Here is a 17,951-nt window from a genome sequence, read left to right on the forward strand (position 1 = left end):
CTTCTCCTTCTTCCTCTTCTTCTCCTTCTTCTCCTTCTTCTCCTTCTTCTCCTTCTTCTCCTTCTCCTCCTCCTCCTCCTCCTCCTCCTCCTCCTCCTCCTTTTCCTCTCTCTCTCTCTCTCTTTCTTTCTTTCTTTCGAGACAAGGTCTCATTCTGTCACCCAGGCTGGAATGTAGTGGCTCGATCTCAGTTTACTGCAAACTCCACCTCCCAGACTCAAGCATCTTCTCACCTCAGCCTCCTGAGTAGCTGGGATTACAGGTGCACACCACCACACCGGTCTAATTTTTTGTACTGTTAGTAGAGATGGGGTTTCACTATGTTGCCCAGGCTGGTCTTGAATTCATCCAAGTCATCCAACCACCTCAGCTTCCCAAAGTGCAGGGATTACAGGCGTGAGCCACAGAGCCTAGCCTAATCCACTTTTTTTACACCAGCTCCCTGAGATGAGGCAGCATAGCTCTCATGAAATAGCTTCTGCTGCCATTGTGCCTATTTCACAGATGAAAAAAACGAAGGCACAGACTTTTGCCTAAGGCTACACAGCACAGGCTGTAAGTAGCAGAGTTGAAATCTGGACTGATTTGTTTCAGCCTCTGCTTTTGATCGACACACCATACTGCCCTCCTGTAAGAAAGCTGAATGTGGGGAAACCCTCAGCCGTGCGTTCAGAAAAGACTTTAGACATAATCTAGTCCAGCCTCCTATATCAAGCAGAATTCCTTCTGCAGCTTGGACAACTCAGGACTTGACAGGCAGCCTGCTTCGCTGCTGCCCAGCCCGAACTGAACAAAACCTGCCAAAACCTCTTCCTCGTCCTCCCCTCCTTTGGGAAGCCCAGATGAAATGCAGCTATCAAGGTGGTGAGCTCTCCCGGAATATGCAAGTCATTATCCACCCTTCCATAAGCAAAAGAAAGGCCAGTTCCTTGTTTTGCTTGGAGCTAAATGGGGATTAACAAAAAAAAAGAGAGAGAGCGAGAGAGAGAAAACAAGATGACCCCAGACTAAGGCACTTTACATGTAGCCTCAGTGGGGTACTGGGAAAGGGTAACTCTGTGGCTCTTAAGTGTGCTACGCATCCCTGAAGCCACAGAGCATCTGCCTCCCCTAAACCACCCAGAAGGAGCACACTGCTAGGCTCGACCCTTGGGCATTCTAATGTCCAATCAGAAAATGTGCCATTAGGCTGGGCACAGTGACTCATGCCTGTAATCCCAGGCCACGGTGGAAGATTGCTTGAGGCTAGGAGTTCGAGACCAGCCTACACAACATAGGGAGACCCCTCTCTACAAAAAATTTAAAAATTAGCCAGTCGTGATGGTGCATGCTTATAGTTCCAACTACTTGGGAGGCTGAGGTGGAAGGATGGCTCGAGCCTGGGAGTTCAAGGTTGCAATGAGCCATGATTGCATCGCTGGACTCCAGCCTGGACAACAGAATGAGATCTTGTCTCAAAAAAAAAAAAAAAAGGAAATAAAGAAAAAGAGAAACTGTGCCATTGAACATTTGTTTAGGCTCCTCAACTGACATGAAAATGGACTTTACACTCTAAAGCCTGTCTCTCGAGGCAATAATTCATAATTTGCTTCTGAAACTATAGGGTGAGTCTGGAAATGGCTTCCTCACCCCTTATTAATTAAGCATAGATCTCTAATCTCTGGTTTTCCTTTGGGCCAGCAGATTGACTCACCGTGCCCTTCCAAGCTCGGCCTTTTGTCAAGTACTTCTAGGCTCCTGTGGGAGCTCAGTGGGTCTGTCCCCATTTTGCTCTGTCACCATATGGGCTGCACTCACCTGAGGAGCGAGAGGGCATGTGGCCAGTCGGATGGGGGCAGAGTGTCTCAGGAGTGCGGCCCAGGCTGCAGGCTAAGCAGTCGGCCTCGCTGGCCTGGGGACAGCAGCTCAGGATGACTGTCCAGAAACAACAGCAACCCTTTCAAGAACCTGTGAAACGCGGTTGTAGCTGTCGGCACTTGCTCCTTCACACTCCCGGGTGTGTGTATATGGGAAAGGGAACAGGCGAGCAGAGACAGGACTGAAAACTCAGGAAACTATAAATAAAAAAGAAAACTTGAGCCAAATCTTTTCACACTAAAGGAAATAAACATATGGAATAAGTTATTGGAACAAGCAGCTGAAGCAAAGGGCATAAATGAGTTCAACAGATACCTGCTTTGTTTGCTAGGAAAGGAAAGGACCAAAGAGAAACAGGATAAGAAAGAGGTAAAAAGGAGTGTTCCTCCCTCTTAATTTATTTATTCACTAATTTGACAAAAATTTTGGTGAACACCTACTAGGTACCAGACACTAGGTTAGGTTCCGATGATTAAAAAAGCAAATAAAACGTGGTTCCTGCTCTTAAATTGCTCACAGACTAGTGTTTTAATTGCCTTAAAGTTTTTGTAGTTTTAAGGTTCTCTTAAAATTCTATCACAATAAGTATTTTAAGCATCTCAAGACATGTAGGGCTTTGGTAATAAAATGATTAATTACCATCTCTTTTGTGCTTTGATGTATCTTTTTCAAACCAAGGCCACTTCCATCCTACGTTGGAAAAGATACAAAGAGCTAATAGTAGTGGGGGATTCTTTTGTTGGTCACATACAGTGGGACTTGGCTTTTCTTAGTATGGTGGAAACAGCCCAGACATTGCAGCCAGGAAGAATCCAGGCGTGGTCATTTACAGCTGTTACACCCTGGCCAGGGTATAATTTTTTAAAATTGACTGTTGGGAGACAATTCTCCATTGGTCTCTTAAGTTTCTAAATATCTTACAAGCAAGGTACTTTGTTCCAAGCTGCCCTTACAAGGATGTTTACATAACAAATCACCTTAGAAGGTAGAGATAGTGTCTCACTCTGGAGAAAACGGGAATCCAGACTTACTAAGCATTATAAAAGATTCAAGTTCCTTAAGTTTAGTATAATGTGACACACTGAATATATAGGCATCTACTTAGGTCTGTCCACATCACCCTTATGGGACTTGCAGAGGAAAGGCAAACTGGCACAAATACAGTGGTGCCCATGCTGCTTGCTGTACCATTCATCATAAAGTCATTTGTCTCTGACCCAGGGGTTTCACGTCTTCTGCCAGCATCCATTGAATCATGACAGGTTAACTTGTTAACTTACAGGTAGAGTAAAACCTCAACCCTTCATAATATTATGTTGACCCTCATATGAACATATAATGAGTACATGTAAAATATTTGTTTAACTATTAATGAGGGAACAAATAAGATGGCAAAGGTGATTCTAAGAGCATTTGAAAAGGGGCCAGCCAGGCACAGTGGCTCACACTTGTAATCCCAGCACTTTGGGAGGCCAAGACAGGCGGGTCACGAGGTCAGGAGTTTGAGATCAGCCTGGCCAACAAAGTGAAACCCCATCTCTACTAAAAATACAAAAATTAGCCAGGCCTGGTGGCAGGAGCCTGTAATCTCAGCTACTCAGGAGGCTGAGGCAGGAGAATCGCTTGAACTCGGGAGATGGAGGGTGCAGTGAGCCAAGATCATGCCACTGCACTCCAGCCTGGGTGACAGAGCTAGACTCCATCTCCAAAAAAAGAAAAAGAAAAGAAATGGGCATTTATTGGCTGGGCACGGTGGCTCACATAGCACTTTGGGAGGCCAAGGTGGGAGAATCACTTTTGAGAAGGAGTTTGAGACCAGCCTAGGCAACTTAGGAAGGCCCCTCTCTACAAATTTTGTTTCCACTAGTTGTGCATAGTGGCATGAGCATGGCGGCATGTGCCTGTGGTCCCAGTTACTTACAGAGGCTGAGACAGGAGGATCACTTGAGCCTGGAGATTGAGGCTACAGCGAGCTCTGATGTTGACGTTGCATTCCAGCCTGGGCGATAGAGTGAGACTCCAGAAAAAAAAGGAAAAAAAGAAGGAAGGAAGGAAGGAAGGAAGGAAAGAAGGAAGGAAGGAAGGAGGGAGGGAGGGAGGGAGGGAGGGGACGGGAGGGGAGGGGAGGGGAGGAGAAATGGTATTTATCCTATCAGAAAAAAAAAGTTGAAATGAGTTTGTTAGATATAAAACTGGGTACTGTGTTACTGGTCAATAAAATTGTGACGTTTGGGATTATTTTTTATAACAGAAAGAAATAATTTGCATCCCTATGGGAGAAATATAGTTTATAATTTAACAATCTATGAAGTTAAAACTTGAACTCTGTAGTTTCACAGAGTATAGGCCCTAATCATAAGAAATAATTACTCAAAGGTACTCTCCCTAGAGATTTCAATAATCCTTGGAAGTAGGATGGCCTGTTAGGTAGAGCTTCTGATGATACTAAAAAGACATGCTGGCAGTCATTCTTTTTTTGCTTATTTCTAAGTTTCAGATTATTATATTCTTATCTCCTTGTACAAGTTACTTAAGTTCTCTGGAGCTCAGTTCTTTTCATCTGTAAAATAGAGATAATAATATCCTTTAAGGGCAGTTATATGGAGGAGAAATAGTACATGCAAAGCGTCTGGCAGAGAATAGGTGTTAAATTAAAAGTAGCTATTAGGAGCAAAAATCATACACAGTTAGACTTCCCTAAATCTTTCTTCCCCAGCCTTACCTGTGCTCCAAGGCTAAAAAGAATGTGTGTGTATATGTGTGTGTGTGTGTGTGCCCCTTGTGTGATAACTCTGAAAAGCTGATTGGGAATAGTGGGGTGTTGAGGCGTGGCTCAATTCATTTATATAAATATAGAGCCTAGCTTGAAAAGGCAAGCCACGCCCACCCATGGCTTAGAGCACTATTTAAAATAACTTAATTTAATTTAATTTTTGTGGAGAGACAATCTTCCTGCGTTGCCCAGGCTTGAGTGTGTTGACTATTCACAGGTATAATATAGCTCACTGCAGCCTCAAACTCCTGGGCTTAAGCAATCCTCTTGCTTCAGGCTCCCTAGTAGCTGGGACTGCAGGCACACCATGGAACCTGGCCTTAGAGTACTATTTTAAAGGCTTCTAAAATGCCTACCAAATACACTAGAGGATTGAAGCAAGACTGTAACAAGCATGATTCCCAGCATTTTGTGGGGGTAACTTGTACTTTTTGCAATTTGGAGAGAGTTCCTGCAAGAGTGAAAATAGCACCTTTTGCTGTCCCCGGAAATTCCATCCCACAGCTTGACTAACAGGAGCTTGTCCAAACTCAGCCAGAAAAGTAAACCTGAACTAGCCATTCTGAACACTAGAAAAGCAGCATTCTGCCTATTGTTCCTTTAGTGTCCTGCCACAAGAGGAGACAGTGGGCACCGGTGAGGTCTGAACACAATAGTCTATACCATCCCACTCCTCCACCGCGCACTGGTTTACCTTTCCCACCTCCCCTGCCCAGCAGCCTGCCGAGATCTGGCTCTTCACCCATGTGACAGCACAAGACTTTCTAACTCCGTCACCTCTCAGCAGAAAGTCCCCACCCACACAGAAGAGCGCGCCCCTGTTAGTAACCTAGTATTTTTCCTTGCCTGATGAGGAGTATTTGTTTTTCCATTACAGTAACATGCATAGTTCCCATGGGTGCTCATGGGACTTCCCCACAGATGCATACAAGAGAATAGCACCTTGAATTTAGACAGAACCTTCTGCTGAATTCAGACATGATCTCATTAATTGCCTTCACATCCCTATGAAGTGACAAGGGGCCAGGTATTATGGTGTCTGGTATCCACATGAAGATAATGAGAAACATCATGTGTGACACAAAGTCAGGTATTTAACAAAAGTAACTGAGTTGAAATCCCCCTGCCCTCCGAGAACTTAGAGCTATGCAGTCCCACAGGATAGGCACTGGCCATATGTGGCTGTTGAGCATTTGAAATGTGGCTAGTCCAAATGAGATATGCTCTAAGTGTAAAAGACACATTAGGGCTGGGCGCAGTGGCTCACACCTGTAATCCCAGCACTTTGGGAGGCCGAGGCGGCAGATCACCTGAGGTCAGGAGTTTGAGACCAGCCTGGCCAACATGATGAAACCTCGTGTCTACTAAAAATACAAAAATTAGCTGGGCGTGGTGGTATGTGCCTGTAATCCCATCTACTCGGGAGGCTGAGGCAGGAGAATCGGTTGAACCCAGGACGGGGAGGTTGCAGTGAGCTGAGATGGTGCCCCTGAACTCCAGCCAGGGCAGCGGACTGAGACTTTGTCTCAAAAAAAGAAAATAATTTAGAAAAACTCACCACATCAGATTTGAAAGACTTAGTGCAACAAAGTGAAATATCTGATTAACAATTCTTACATTGATTACAAGTTAAAATGTAATACTATTTTTGGCTTTTTAAGTGTTTTTCTTTTTAAAAATCATCCCTTTGGTAATATTTTTAACATATTGGTTTAAATAACATAGATTATTAAAATTAACTTCGTCTTTTTCTTTATACTTTCCTCTGTAGCTACCAAAAAATAGCTCATTGATAGTTTACATTATGGTTCTATTGGGCAGAGCTGACTATGAGGCCAGCAAACTCCTTTTTGACCTTTATACATAGTCCCTTCGTTACACAGAAAAATAAAATGTAACCAATGGCCCTGAGTCCTGGGCCTGTCTCTACTAATAACCAACTAGCAAGCTGTGACCTTGGTTAAATTACTCTCCTGGTTTCTATGAGTTTTGATTTTCTCCTTGGTAAAATTAAAGTTTTGGACAATCAACTGCAAGGATCCCTTCAAGTTCTGATAACTAGTAACTGGAAAATTACTTTGCCTTCTCACTTCTAGACCCCGGCCAAATTCCAAACAAGTTCTCAAATATTCACTTCTAGAAGATGAAGGGATCTATCAGGGGTCTGTATCGTTATATTCTGAGGAAGCTCCAGATGAAAGGACCACCGAACAATTTTTAGGGGAATGTGAGACTAACTTTCAGGATGCAAATACAACTAAGAAATGCAAGTTTGGTTACATGACATTTTTTTTTTTTTTTTTTTTGAGACAGAGTCTCGCTCTGTAGCCCGGGCTGGAGTGCAGTGGCCGGATCTCAGCTCACTGCAAGCTCCGCCTCCCGGGTTTACACCATTCTCCTGCCTCAGCCTCCCGAGTAGCAGGGACCACAGACGCCCGCCACCTCGCCCGGCTAGTTTTTTTTTTATTTTTTAGTAGAGACGGGGTTTCACCGCGTTAGCCAGGATGGTCTCGATCTCCTGGTCATGATCCACCCGTCTCGGCCTCCCAAAGTGCTGGGATTACAGGCTTGAGCCACCGAGCCCGGCCGATTACATGACCTTCTATGATCATTCAACGATCAGGTTTCCTGATCAGTCAGGACAGACTGGGTTATGCCGCACGATGAACAACCCCAAAATCTCCATGGATGGTTCAGTAAAGGATTAATTCTTCGAGCATGCATGCCATTGGTCCATTTCTGGTCGTCTGGTGGGGTCTTCTCATTGTAACCTCTTAGGAACACAGGCCAATGGAAAAGTGACCATCTTAAATATTGCCAGTAGGCTATTCCAGAGGAAAAGTGAACACCAGAGGGTATCACAGAGGTAATTAAGCCATCCAGCTCAGAAGTGACTCAGGTCACTTCCATTCCGTCTCATTGGCCAGAATTGATCACGTGGCCTTCTCTAACTGCAAGTGAGCTGAGAAGTGCAATCCTACTGTGTGTTCAAATAGTAGGAGAGCTGGAGTGTTTGATGCACAGACCTAAAATCGCCAGTTGGCCCAAGACTGATCTTAAGCTTGTTCAGTCTGCCCAGGAGGATGTGTGGCCCTGGGCCCATACAGACTGGAGTGGATCCCACCAATCACAATCAGATTCGGAGCAGTACCAGGCCAGGCTCTAGGCCAGAGGGAGTTGGGGGCTGGAATACAAGTAAATACCTAGTCTGGGCACGGTGGTTCATGCCTATAATACCAGCACTTTGGGAGGCCGAGGCGGGAGGATCACCTGAGGTCAGGAGTTTGAGACCAGCCTGGCCAATATGATGAAACTCCGTTTCTACAAAAATACAAAAATTAGCCAGGTGTGGTGGTGCATGCCTGTAGTCTCAGTTACTTGGGAGGTTGAGGCAAAAGGATCACTTGAACCTAGGAGGCAGAGGTTGCAGTGAGTTGAGATCATGCCACTGTACTCCAGCCTGGGTGACAGAGCAAGACTCTGTCTCAAAAAAAAAAAAAAAAACAAAAAAAAAGAAAAACAAACAAACAAACAAAAAACCAGTAGATACCTAGTCACCTTATTTCAACTTTTTGTATTAAAAAAAAAAAAGGATTTTCCACTAATCATCCAAAACTGAAAACTGTGGTTTCACTAGTTCCCTTTCCAAGTAACAACAAGCTCACTGACCTATACTCGAGCAACGTTAAATAGATATCACCACTGTCAAAAGCAACCAGCCACCCCTTCCAGAGCCATGCGAATTAGCCAGCACATGTGCAGGGGCATTATTGAACTGCCTCTCTAGCTATCCTCTCTGACGAAGGCTCCATTCCAACCAAATCACTCTACTCTGTATAAATGTACACCTGGGGCCTGCCCCTCCATTTGCCTGAGGGGCATTGACCTCTCCAATGACCAGGAATGGTACAGCACTTGATATCATAGGCTGGACACTGGGCCTTTCCATTCAGCAAACTTATGCCATACAGACCCTTCTGTACATTTCAAGCATATGCACAAACAAATGCAGCAAGAAGACCCACCACAAATACTGAGTGGCTCAACACAGTACATATTAGATGGGCACCTCTGCAAAGCAGTCCATTTCAATCAAGGGACAGCCAATGGTTAGTAGCCTTGATGTATTCTGAGTCCAGTGCTGTTTGGGGCACCACTTCTCGCTTCCTGGGTTACACAATGTGTGGGTTCAAACAGAATCCTAATGTGTCCCCTGAGCCGTGGGTCACTGCAGCAATCTATCTACAGCTGCTGCTCCCCAGTGACCAGTCCCGGTGTCCAGACTGTGCTTCCCAGAATCACTTCCTCAGCCCACCTGGGGGTGACCCACTTTGCTAGTGAAGTGGCAGCTGCAGAACCATCTTGTGGCTGTTCATATGGCGGACGGAAAATGCTGGGTCAAAGGCACTTCCAAAAACAACAGGACACTCTGCCCCCCCGAACAACTCAGGCTCTCAGGATGCACAATTTTGTATTATCTCCACACCTCTGATTAATTAAAATAAGGCCAAAAAAAAGTTTAACCAAAAATAGAATCGGAGCTAACATTTCTGAAGCCTTAACCCAGGCTAGGGAATTTGCTAAGTACTTTAAATGCATCAGCTCATTTGATCCTCTCAGCAACCCTGTAAGGGAATTACTATTATCTCATTTTACATGTGAAGAGATTGATATTTTGGCACATCAAGTAATTTGTCTAAAGTCATGCAGCTAGGAAGTACAGAAATCAGAACTGAGATCCAGGATCCAAACACAATCTCCAACCCTGATGTAGCAGAGGGTTCTCCAGAGAAACAGAGCCAACAGAAAACAGATACAGATAGATGTATTTTAAGAAATTGGCTCATGCTATTGTAGACGCTGACAATCTGAAATTTGTAAGACAGTTCACCAAGCTAGAAATTCAGGCAGAAGTTGATGCTACAGTCCTATAGCTTCTCTCTCTCTCTCTTTCTTCCCTCCCTCCCTTCCCTTTCCTTCCTTCCTTCCTTCCTTCTTTCCTTCCTTCCTTCCTTCCCTCCCTCCCTGCCTCCCCCCTCTCCTGCCTTCCTTCCTTCCTTTGGTCTTACTGTGTCTCCCAGGCTGGAGTACAGTGGTGCCATCACAGCTCACAGTAGCCTCGAATTCCTGGGCTCAAGCAACCCTCCTGCCTCAGCCTCCTGAGTAGCTGGGACTACAGGTGCATGCCACCATACCAGGGTGATTTTTTCACTTTTAACTTTTGTAGAGACAGGGTCTCACTATGTTGCCCAGGCTCAGATGTTCTTTCCCAGGAACCCCCAGTTTCTGCTCTTAAGGCCTTCAAATGAGTGGGTGAGGCCAACCCAGAGTATGGAAGATAATCTGCTTTACTTAAAGTCAACTGATGCAGATGTTAAATACACCTATAAAATACGTTCACAACAACATCTAAACTAGTGTTTAATTACATAACTAGGTACTGTGGTCTCACCAAGTTGACACATAAAACTAACCATTACACCTGGTCACCGGATTAAGAAGCTGCAATTTTGGCCAGGCGTGGTGGCTCATGCCTATAATCCCAGCACTTTGGGAGGCAGAGGCGGGTGGATCATGAGATCAAGAGATCAAGACCATCCTGGCCAACATAGTGAAATCCCATTGTACTAAAAATACAAGAATTAGCTGGGCAGGCCGGGCGCGGTGGCTCACGCCTGTAATCCCAGCACTTTCGGAGGCCAAGGCCGGCTGATCACGAGGTCAGGAGATTGAGACTATCCTGGCTAACATGGTGAAACCCCATCTCTACTGAAAAAATACAAAAAATTAGCCGGGTGTGATGGCGGGTGCCTGTAGTCCCAGCTACTTGGGAAGCTGAGGCAGGAGAATGGCTTGAACCTGAAAGGCACAGGTTGCAGAGAGCCAAGATCGCACCACTGCACTCCAGCCCGGCGACAGAGCAAGACTCCGTCTCAAAAAAAAAAAAAAAAGAAAAAAGAAACTGCATTCTTGACCCCTGTCCTATGCTGCCTAGCAATGGTACTGGTCTTCAAGCTTGTGAGATTTACTATCATTTCTGCATCTGGAACAAATGCGAAGAACTGGTTGCTTCACACCTGTTGGACATTTTTATCAGTCTTCTATCACTAGCAACATATCTCTAAACTTTTTTTTTTTTTGAGACAGAATTTCGCTCTTGTTGCCTAGGCTGGAATGCAATGGCGCGATCTCGGCTCACTGCAACCACTGCCTCCCAGATTCAAATGATTCTCCTGCCTCAACCTCCCAAGTAGCTGGGATTACAGGCATGCGCTACCATGCCCAGCTAATTTTGTATTTTTAGTAGAGATGGGTTTCTCCATGTTGGTCAGGTGGGTCTTGAACTCCCAACTTCAGGTGATCCGCCCGCCTCAGCCTCCCAAAGTGCTGGGATTACAGGCGTGAGCCACTGAGCCCGGCCCGTATCTCTAAACTTTCAAAACTCAATTCAGGTGTCATCTCCTTTGCCAGCCCCAGAAATAAGATGGACTCAAAAAGATAATCCAGAAATTCAATTAAGAATGTTCTTCCTTAAGCCATGGCAGTACTTTACTAATACTCCTAGTGAAGCATTGCAATTATCCGCCTTTCAAACAAGAAGGATCGTGCCTCAAGGGAAAGGACTCTAATGATTCTTGTCTTTCCATGATCCAGCAAAATGCTTAAGCAGCAGGTGATCAATAAATGTATGTTGGCCAGGCACGGTGGCTCATACCTGTAATCCAAACTCTTTGGGAGGTGGAGACAGGAGGAGTGCTGGAGACGGGAGGAGTGCTTGAGCCCAGGAGTTCGAGACCAGTCTAGATAGCATAGGGAAATCCCATCTCTACAAAATAAAAATAAATAAAACAGCTTGAGAGGGTGAGGCAGGAGGATCGCTTGAACCCAGCAACTCCACACTGCAGTGAGCTATAATTGATATATTGGAGAAATGCTATGATAAGCCACCATGATCATGTTTCCTGAATCAAAAACTGGGACTTGGCTATGCACAATGACTCACGTCTGACCACATCATTGCACTCCAGCCTGGGCGACAGAGTGAGACTGTGTCTCAATCAATCAATCAACCAATCAATCAATGTATAAATAAATGCTGAGTCATGGAAAGGATGAACAAAAGTTTTTGTTGTTGCTGTTTTGAGACAGGGTCTTGCTTTGTCGCTCAGGCTGGAGTGCAGAGGCACTGTCAGAGCTCACTGCAGCCTCAACCTCCAGGCTCAAGCAATCCTTCTTCCTCAGCCTCCTCAGTAGCTGGGACTGCAGGTGCACACCACCACACACGGCCAGTGTTTTTATTTCTTTGTAGAGACAGAGTCTAGCTTATGTTGCCTAGGCTATAATGTTTACAGATAACAAGATTTCTGGAACAAAGTAAATTACAGAATTTTCAAATCAGGGATTTTTAGTCTTTGGTTCCTCTCGCCAGTTCAGTTGGATTCCTCAGTTGGTTTCAGGAGGTTTCTATGAAACCTCAAAACTTATGTGCACAATTTTGTGAGCAAATGCATCTGTGAGTTGTTATTTAGAGAAGGTTCGGAGCTTTCGAATGTTATATTTCCTGGGATAGTCCCAGCTTGTTCCTATTGTAGGTCAATTAATTTTTTTTAAAATTGTTTTTAGTATCTCTTTTCACTCTCAAAAGGATTCTGGTTTGTACAAGATTAAAACCCGGCCGGGCGCGGTGGCTCAAGCCTGTAATCCTAGCACTTTGGGAGGCCAAGACGGGCGGATCACGAGGTCAGAAGATCGAGACCATCCTGGCTAACACGGTGAAACCCCGTCTCTACTAAAAAATACAAAAAACTAGCCGGGCAAGGTGGCGGGCGCCTGTAGTCCCAGCTACTCGGGAGGCTGAGGCAGGAGAATGGCGTAAACCCGGGAGGCGGAGCTTGTAGTGAGCTGAGATCCGGCCACTGCACTCCAGCCCGGGCGACAGAGCCAGACTCCGTCTCAAAAAAAAAAAAAAAAAAAAAAAAAAGATTAAAACCCATTGTATAAAACTTCATCCACATGTCTACCTTCACAGCCAGGTGGATTCAAGACGTTTGAACCAAGAAGAAATGCTTTATTGGCCTATTCCTACATTCTCTTGTGCAGCCAGCAGCAGCCTCTGCTTTATACAAAGGTCAGTGTAAATTAGGTCAAATTCTCAGTTGAGAAGTAGGGGCCTCACCCTAAGGTGGGGTCACCCAAAGCTCCAGACCCCAGACTCTGGCTGCATCCTTGAGACGTAAGAGTCATTGATCATAAGTTAAACCACATCAGCAAAAAAAACCCAACAATATTCCTGGGAACAACTGAAAATGCATGTCCTGCTGATCAACAGAAACCAACACAGTAGCACGTTCTTTTAAGGGAGGTGACCTCAGGCTTTTCTTGTTAGAAACTAATTATCATGGTTCTCACCTTTCTAGATGATGATGAGAATACAATTTGCTGACTAGGAGAGCCAGGGTCAGTGTGGACCACAGTGTTTGCCTCTCCTGTAAGAGGGGAGCTACGGGCCATTAAAACTCACTTGGAAATTGTTCAGCAATCAATCCTTTGATAAAAATTGATATATTGGAGAATTGCTATGATAAGCCACCATGATCACGTTTTCTGAATCAAAAGCTGGGACTTGGCTATGCACAATGACTCACGTCTGTAATCCCAGCACTTTGGGAGGCCAAGGAGGGAGGATCGCTTGAAGCCAGGAGTTTGAGACCAGCTTGTCCAAGATAGTGAAACCCTATCGCTACTAAAAATTAAAAAAAAAAATTAGCCAAGTATGGTGGCACGTGCCTGTAATCCCAGCTACTCAGGAGGCTGAGGCACAAGAATTGCATAAACCCAGGAGGCGGAAGTTGCAGTGAGCTGAGTTGGCTCCATTGCACTCCAGCCTGGATGTCAGATCAAGACTGTCTCAAAACAAAACAAAACAAAAACTGGGATATGAGTTTTGTTTTGTTTTAACAGAGTCTCAAAAAAACATTCAAGGGAGGAAGTTGGGATGGTCTCAAATCATCAGGAAAATAGAATTTCCAAGGCTGACATATAGAAAAAATCAAGCATGTATTAGTTCTTTAACTCACTCATCCTATGGGAAAGGCCCTAAAAGGAAAACCTAACAAGCAAAAATTAAATTCAAATATAGTTTCTACCAGTAGAAACTGCAAACCGGCTAGAAAAGATGGGACACACAGATGATAAAACAGAGAGCCATGGTGAAGGGCACCATGATCATTAGTTCTAGAATCAAACTAGGAAAAGATCAACAGATACTGGAGTATTCATGGACAAGATTATGGATTTGGAGGAATCTTTTAAAATGAGCAGTTTGCAGCCGGGTCACGCCTGTAATCCCAGCACTTTGGGAGGCTGAGGCAGGTGGACTGCCTGAGCTCAGGAGTTTGTGACCAGCTTGGGCAACACGGAGAAACCCCGTCTCTACTGAAATACAAAAAATTAGCTAGGCGTGGCAGCGTACGCCTGTAATCTCAGCTACTCAGGAGGCTGAGGCAGGAGAATCACTGGAACCTGGGAGGTGGAGGTTGCAGTGAGCCGAGATTGAGCCACTGCACTCCAGCCTGGGCGACAGATCAAGACTCTGTCTAAAACAACAACAACAAAAACAAACAAAAACCAAAACAACCCCAGCACAGTTTGCACAAGCAAAGAGAAAAGGAAAAGGCACAGCAAACAGACGTGCTGTGGGGGTTTGCAATGCTTCCGCCACACAGACATCCCCATGTAAAACAACAGCTTTTATAATTTCATCCCATCACCGAGGGGCGGATGAGGGGAGACTTTTCCTCTTTGTCAGCACAAGTTGTAACAACCCCATCGACCTCTGCCAGAGGTGGATAAATTGGGCTCATCATCGTCTATCTATGTTTCCCAAGGCTCTGAGTAGTTCATCTGTCATGATCCCAAACTTCTCCAACAGGTCTTGGCGATGTGATTCATGTCATTTCTGATTCATCCAGGGATAATGTCTATCATTTCCATTTCTCCCATGGTACTCAGTCCTATAACAATACACTTGGGAAGTTTTCTTCTTCGTGTTACCAAAACCCCTATTGCTCCCCCGCACAGAAAGCCAATGGTGGAGAGGCTAGTATTGCCAGGAAAAAAGCTTTAATTGGGTGCTGCAGCCAAGGAGATGGGAGAACTGTCTCAAACCCATTTCCTTGACCAACTAAAACTACTAAAACTAGGGATTTATGTAGGAGGGAAGAAATGTTACAATGTGTAAGAAAACAAGAACTAGGGAGGGGCAAAGAAGCAATCATGATAAATGAGGGGTCTGGCATCTCATTGTGGTGATCTGGTGAGTTTCAATTCTTTGATACTTTCTTTGAGAAGCCTGGGAATCCTTTCCTGAGAAAGGAACTCAGATAAAACAAATTAAGTTTCAAGCTTTATGACCAGAAAGGTCAATTTCTATGTTTATTTAAAAAAAAAAAAAAAAAATCTATGGGACTATTAGGTGCCTACAAGAGTGTGACACAGTTCTGCCAGTGAAGGCTCAAGTGCAGAATAAAGACTTAATTGATAGCTGGGATCTGTGTTTTAAGGCAGGAGGCTACTTCAAGGACTATTCTTCAATGGTTCAGGCTTTTAGATTACCTTCTGCAGGCTAACGACTTTATATCTTTTAGAACCTGAAGAGGAAGAGCCAGGAAATATCTCATGTTTCAGTGGGACATTGAAAGTTCATATTCACAGTGAAAGAATCTGGCCCATTTTACTGGTTCCTTGATCTCATTTTTCCAGTGATTTTTAGATCAAGGCTCTTAACCTTTAAGATAATGAGTTATTGGTAGATCCTAAAACCCCCATACCTGGTGTGGGTTTTTTTTTTTTTTTTTTCCACAGCAGAGACAACTGAACTTTTGTGCCTTTCTTCCTACATGTATTTCAAGTCTTTTCAAAACAAGGCCCCAGAAATCTCCAGATTCAATTATGTCCCTGGGCTTGGTCCATTGCTACAGGAGTCTTAGGGAGCCTGTACAAATGCTTGAGTTACTCATTCAGCAACAATTAAACCCTAAGATAGAAGATACGACAAAGCAGGACTCCTTCCTCCATGGCATGTGCTGATTTCAGACGAGGTGGCAGCCAACGTAGAAAATATTGGAATTTTTCCTTGGAACTGGACTGTGATGAGAGGTGCTTGCCATGAACATAACCTACTGTCTTTTCTTTGAATTTTCCTTTCTGTTTTTGAAGGTAAAACAGGAAATAATCTTCTCCGAAGATACTTCATAATAATTCCCAAAAAAACAAAAACACATGCTTCCCCTGCACTGTGCTTTCAGATATTCTGGCTCTAGTTCAGCTGGTGGATGAGCTGATTGATGCATTCACCCTGATAGCCAGGTAAGCCCATCTCTCTGAGGAAGCCCACTCTATTCTTGGCAGTGTGACAGGCCACTGAGAGGTGGAAAGGGTGCAAGGACCATGAGATCTCCTGGAAATACTTCCGGGGAGGGCAATTTCATGAATGAGGTCTTCCAAGCAAATGACACCAAACTTCCCCAGGTACTCCTCAATCACTGTGCTGTCGGTCAGAGGGATGGTCTTATTTTCGACTGTGGCTTGTCGACATTTCAAAATGAGTTCCCAGACAAACTTCCCAGGTGGAAATCCCTGGGTCACATAAGGTCACATATGAAGCATTTTTAAGTTATGGGGAGTGACTTTTACAGAGACATCACTAAAAATTTTCTTCAGGCAAAGCCTTGCAATGGTTCTCTGCACCAGTAAACTCACACTATTAATCTTTTCAATGAGTACCACAAAGGCCAAGGAGCCTGTAATTTCAGCACTTTGGGAGGCCAAGGCAGGAGGATCACCTGAGATAGGGAGTTTGAGACCAGCCTGGCCAACATGGCGAAACCCCATCTCTACTAAAAATACAAAAATTAGCCAGGCGTGGTGGTGTGTGCCTGTAATCCCAGCTACTGGGGAGGCTGAGGCAGGAGAATCGCCTGAACCCAGGAGACAGAGGTTGCAATGAGCTGAGATCGCACCACTGCACTCCAGCCTGGGCAACAGAGTGAGACTCGGAAGGAAGGAAGGAAGGAAGGAGGGAGGGAGGGAGGGAGGGAAGGAAGGAAGGAAGGAAGGAAGGAAGAAAGAAAGAAAGAAGGGAGGGAGGGAGGGAAAGAAGGGAGGGAGGGAGGGAGGGAAGGAAGGGAGGGAAGGAAAGAAGGAAGAAGGGAGGGAGAGAAGGAGGGAGGAAAGGAAGGAAGGAAGAAAGGAAGGAAGGGCAAGGCCAAGGAATGTTTATCTGGCAATTCCAAGGCATGAGGTTTCACTTCTAGTTGTCTGAGGTGCACCTTGTCATGTTTCTGCCACCAGGAATCATCTAGAAAAAATTCCAGCCACTTAAACCTGAGCCCTTTTTCTTTCCTCTGCTCATCCTTTGCCAAAAGTGCCTGATTTGCCTGAATGGCTTTGAGGGCTCAATAAGCCTTCCCCTTTTTCAGGAGATTTTCTGGAACCAAAGGAATTTTTCTTTGCTCTTGCTCCACCATCTTTCTAGTGTATTTGGTGGTTTTTCAAAGTAGTTACTGCTGTCATACCCCAAAGAGCGACATTTGTGGTCAAAAGTATTCTTTACAAGGAAAACATTGAGATTTGCTTTGTGGCTTAAAAAAAGAAAGTCGTGGCCAGGTACGGTGGCTCATGCCTGTAATCCCAGCACTTTGGAAGGCTGAGGCAGGTGCATCACCTGAGGTCAGGAGTTCAATACCAGCCTGACCAACATGGAGAAATCCTGTCTCTACTAAAAATACAAAATTAGCTGGGTGTGGTGGTGCATGCCTGTAATCCCAGCTACTCAGGAGACTGAGGCAGGAGAATCACTTGTACCCCGGAGGCGGAGGCTGCGGTGAGCTGAGATCGCGCCATTGCACTCCAGCCTGGGCAACAAGAGCGAAACTCTGTCTCAAAAAAAAAAAAAAAAAGAGAAAAGAAAGTCAGTTGCAAGGATGAAACAAGAAGACAACAAATTTCCATCAGAAGGTCAGGTGGCAACCTTTGAAGAGTACTGCAAATTACTTGAGATTCTGCAAGCTCAGATCAAAACGTAGTTCAGGTTTTTACCAAAGATGACGTTCTGAACATTTTAGATCAGCTGATTTGACATCATTCATTGGCAAAATTTTAGAAGAGTCAACACAGGGAGAAAAAAAATCCTGTGGACAGAAGAAAAAGAAGATGAGATTGCAAGTCAGTAATGGCCCACTAAGAATGTCAAAGAGGGGCCGGGCACAGTGGCTCACACCTGTAATCCCAGCACTTCGGGAGGCCAAGGCGGGCGGATCAT

General features: G+C 44.8%; 1 pseudogene; it reads right to left on the minus strand.

The window, feature by feature from the left end:
• Positions 1-15,497: 15,497 nt before the first annotated feature.
• On the minus strand, positions 15,498-17,160 carry LOC116275214 (annotated as a pseudogene).
• Between the last annotated feature and the right edge of the window lie 791 nt (positions 17,161-17,951).

The sequence above is a fragment of the Papio anubis genome, chromosome 6, assembly GCF_008728515.1.
Source record: "Papio anubis isolate 15944 chromosome 6, Panubis1.0, whole genome shotgun sequence".
In the NCBI taxonomy this organism is placed as follows: domain Eukaryota; kingdom Metazoa; phylum Chordata; class Mammalia; order Primates; family Cercopithecidae; genus Papio; species Papio anubis.